Genomic DNA, 5050 nt, shown 5'->3' on the forward strand with positions numbered 1-5050 from the left:
AACAATGTTTTACGAGAACTTGGAAGGAAGTAGAATCATTCCACTCCTCTGCCTCACATCCGCAGCTGCTGGAGTAGCCATAACTCCACTTTGTTTCATCATGTCTCTAATCCACTGTAATACCTGGTGCTTGTTGGTTGCCACCGCCTCCCTACTGTGACACAATGGAGTAGCTGCTGCTCCACCCAGATCCTATATGACTCAGAGGAGTAATTGCAAGTTGGCTTACCTACCTCACTTCTGTGACCCACTGGATGGATGTACAAGCTTATGGATTCACTTTTTACTTCAGGAGAATATCTGTTTCCAGGCTACCACACACATTATTTTTTAAAAAATCTGCTGGATGTTGAAATTCAGATGAAATCCTAAAGTAAAAAACAAACAAACAAAAAACCACTTTCTCTGCTCCTAAAATTTTGTATTTAATAGCAAGATGATAACACTGTCAATAAGGACAATGGCATTGAAGTTAACCGCTAATTTCTTCCTTTTAATGTCGCTCCAGTTCATTACAGAACTTAGCGGTCTATGTCTAACCTATGAGTCCTCATTCTCAAAGGAAACCTGTACAACACTTTCAAAAGATGAACCTTGGAGCTTAAATTCATAACTCTGCTCGACTCTAAAAATCATGAACTGAATAGAGACACTGGATTTATGGTGACAGGTTTCAGTGAGCTGTAGCTCACGAAAGCTCATGCTCAAATAAATTGGTTAGTCTCTAAGGTGCCACAAGTACTCCTTTTCTTTTTGCGAATACAGACTAACACGGCTGTTACTCTGAAAGGTTTCAGAGTGGTAGTCGTGTTATTCAGTATCAGCAAAAAGAACGAGGAGTACTTGTGGCACCTTAGAGACTAACAAATTTATTTGAGCATAAGCTTTTGTGAACTAAAGCCCACTTCATCAGATGCATGCAGTGGAAAATACAGTAGGAAGATATATAGATAGATAGATATAGATATATACACACACATACAGAGAACATGACCCACTCACCCCCTTTTTTTGTCCTATAACTGCAGGGGGGGTGTTAATGGGCCATTCTACCTGGAATGGTCCCTTAGAATATGTGCTAACTACTTATGCTAAACAATCTGCTCCCCCTTGCATTTAGCTGTGACTCCCTGAGAACCTTTCCCAGACCCAAAGAAGAGCTCTGTCTGAGTTGAAAGCTTGTCTTTCTCACCAACAGAAGTTGGTTCAATAAAAGATATTATCTCAGCCCCCTTGCCTTTCTAATACATTTTTATGTAATTTCCTTTTTTTTTTATAAAGCAAACTGGAAAAAAAATCCATCATGCACAACCATATTGATCCCCGCATGGCTCATCAGCACGGTTTGGATCTTTAGAGCCACAGCAGAGATACACCTACTGCTTGAGCTAACTGAGCAGCTGGCTGCACTAATACACTGTTGTCTTCTATGGGGACAAGCCACTAGCAGTGGAAGAGAAACATATTTTGCCAATAGGTTTCACAGTTGTTGAAATACTATGCCCATGCAATGCTGAGACTCTGGAATCCTAGGTCCTGTTTCAGGCTCTGAGAGGAGTGTGCGCTAGTACTCATAGACCCTTCTGCCCCTTTCTCCCTAAGCTAGTCCCTCATCCTCAGCTCCCCTACACACCACCCCAGACGTATGTCTCCTTCTGCTCCTATCCCCTTTCCATTCAAGTCAGACAATTCCTCTTCCACCACCATGCTACATGGGTGTCAGCAAGAGGACCACTGAAAGCGTAGGAGAGACAGTCTCCCTCCTCTGTTCCAGGGCCTGCCACCACACTAGCCCCTGCCAGCTAGGCAGAGCAATTCTAGGAAAAGTCCTGCTTTTACTACAGCCCTAGGCTGGAGTATGTATAACAACGGCAGGTCCCGCTTGTCAGCAGGCAGGATTACACCTGGGACCTCTGAGCCTCTACCACATGAGCTAAAAGCCAACTGGCTGTTAGCTAAGGCTGTAGAGCAGACTCGTTTTTTATCCCTCTAAGTGGTCTCAGTGCTCCTAGATGGGACAGAACACCACACCCAGAAGGTGTGTGGATTACACAGGCACTGTGGGATTAGTGCATGTGAAGTCTAACCCGCGCATAGGGATGGTGGTGCATGCTCAATACACAGTGAATCTTTGAAGAATAATACTGCAATCCTTTAACAAACCTCTACTGAGCAGCTATGAACCAATTTTTCGGAGTTCATAACATGGCCAAATAATTTGAGTGGATGTTCACAGGAACAGCAAAAAGCACATCACCGACACCAGTGTTAACACTCTACCAAATTTCAAGTGTCTGCTCCAAAACATGGAGTTGCTACAGCATCTCACTATAAGAATATAACAGAGGCAATTGTTCCTTAATCTTATTCTTGCAAACAGCTAAGATGTTTTTACTGAAACTTAAAAAAAAATAAAAAATCAGCAGGTGGCAGGCAACTTGCCAGGAAAATTTTATCTCAAAACATGTTAAATTTAGCAAAGTTAGGAGAAACTGAGTACAGGGCTTTATAGCGGAAAGTGTTAGGCAACTATCAGTGACACTATCAATTATACAGATAATAAAGTAAATGACATTTTAAAAAAAACTTTCACTATTATAATCTAATGTGATAATATGGGTTTAAATTCCTTGTAATTTTTATTCGTGACAGCATGGAATCAAATTCCCCACAAAAAATGCAATGAAAAAATATAATAAACATAATATTAAGTACTGTAGAAACAAGCGTTTCTAAGGAGGAAGTACGATGCAGCACATATCTTCCTATAATATTAAGCCTCTTTCTTGGTAATGAGTGTGGGTAGACAAAATCCCCCTCTGACATACACGCACTGTGACGTACATAGCTTTTCTTAATTGCAGAAACTTCTGAAAGATATAATCTACTACTAACAGTTTAACTCACTCAGGTTAAGTACAAACACAGAGCAGACCTGATTTTCCTTTCAGTTTGAATCACACAACCCATATTTGGCATTTTCCACCCTGTCACCCTCCTCCCCCACCCCACCTTATCTAACCTCCTACTCCCTCTCAACCCTACTGTCCTCTCTCACTGTTTTACCTCACTTCTTCACGTTCCACATAAACATAATTTTTTTACCCCTCTTTAGTTGAAACTCCCCTCCTTCCTTTCTTCCTTAACTTCATGAGATGCTGTTGTGAAAATAACAACCCTGTAAAGGACCACATTTTGCTTCCAGAAAGCTTCATTCTGCAAGTGGCAGGGCACACTGGCCCTGATCCACCAAAGCACTTAAACACATGCCTAACTAATGACAGGTTTCAGAGTAACAGCCGTGTTAGTCTGTATTCGCAAAAAGAAAAGGAGTACTTGTGGCACCTTAGAGACTATAAATTGGTTAGTCTCTAAGGTGCCACAAGTACTCCTTTTCTTTATGCCTAACTAAGTGAGTAGTACTTTTGACTTCAGTGGAGTCAATAGGACAACTCGTGCATAAAGTACAGAGGTACCAATTTCACAAATGGTTAAGGCAGCTGAGCTCTCTTTGTTTTTCTTCTCACTGTTCAACAAGTTGATCCCTGCCTCATTCCCCATATATAACTGCTGTATTTACTACAATCCTACTCCAGTGGCTCTCAACCAGGGGTACACAGAATTCTTCCAGGGGGTACATTAACTCATCTAGATAGTTGCCTAGTTTTACAACAGGCTACATAAAAAGCACTAGCGAAGTCAGTACAAACTAAAATTTCATACGACTTGTTTATGCTGCTCTATATACTATAATGTAAGTACAACATTTATATTCTGATTATTTTATAATTATATTGTAAAAATGAGAAAGTAAGCAATTTTTCAGTAATAGTGTGCTGTGACACTTTGGTATTTTTATGTCTGTTTTTGTAAGCAAGTAGATTTTAAGTGAGGTGAAACTTGCGGGTACGCAAGTCAAATCAGACTCCTGAAAGGGGCACAGTAGTCTGGAAAGGTTGAGAGCCACTGACCTAACCAATGTGAGATCCAAATGCGTTCTCAGTTACACTGGCGTATCATTGGTGTAAGAGCAGTGATTTCCATAAGCCAAATGCAAATTTAGACTGCAGTAATTACATATGGCAGGGATGGGCAACCTTTGGCACGTGAGCCATCAGGGAAATCCGCTGGTGGGCTGGGACAGTTTGTTTACCTGCAGCGTCCGCAGGTTCGGCCAATCACAGCTCCCACTGGCCGTGGTTCGCAGTTTCAGGCCAATGGGGGCTGCGGGAAGTGGCGTCCGCTGAGGGATGTGGGGACGAGGGATATTAGGGCCACTTGAGACATGAATTATATGGATTCTGTCCCCATTTGAATCACCATCCAACCTGTTCACTGAACACACTGTGTCCCCTGGAAATAAGGTGTAACCATATAATTCCAGACTGTAGAGGAATGACCCCAATGTATGGATGTTTGCAGTGGAGTTGTAACCATGTTGTCTCTTTCACTCATAGAAGTTGGCCCGATAAAATATAACACCTCACCTACTTTGTCTTGCCAGTGCTCAACCTACCCGGGCCCAGGTGTGTTTCAACACAATATGTGACAAAACTCCCAAACCAGGGACATAGAAACATCATATACAAAACTGACAAGGCTGTGGAAGTCATCCTTTCATAGACAATGCATGACTTTTCCTGCAACTTCAACAAGGGCTAGTTCGCTAAAGTGAAGGGAGATGTGATGTGCGTAAGACACAGGCAACTCTGGGAACAAAAGGCTGCCAGCTCTACAAACGGAAGCCATGTTACCAGCGTGCATTGGGGAGGGCAGAGTTAAGGTTACCCTGGGCCAGTCATAGCACCCACACCGACCGTGCTACAGTCAAGAGTCAGACAGTTTGCGCTCGTCCTCCTTTCTCCGGTGTGTGGGAACCAGCGTCACAATGCGCTGGGCGAGTCCAAGTGCTGCACATGCGGAGGGTGGTTCACCATTCCACCTGACCGGCGTGCGCGGGGAGGGAAGGGGCTGGAGGCGCTCTCCGTCCCCTCACTTACCCCGAGCCTCCGCGGGCCCCGGCGCGGGGCGGGCGTGACGGGAGGCGGCT

Source organism: Eretmochelys imbricata, chromosome 1 (assembly GCF_965152235.1).
Source record: "Eretmochelys imbricata isolate rEreImb1 chromosome 1, rEreImb1.hap1, whole genome shotgun sequence".
In the NCBI taxonomy this organism is placed as follows: Eukaryota; Metazoa; Chordata; order Testudines; family Cheloniidae; genus Eretmochelys; species Eretmochelys imbricata.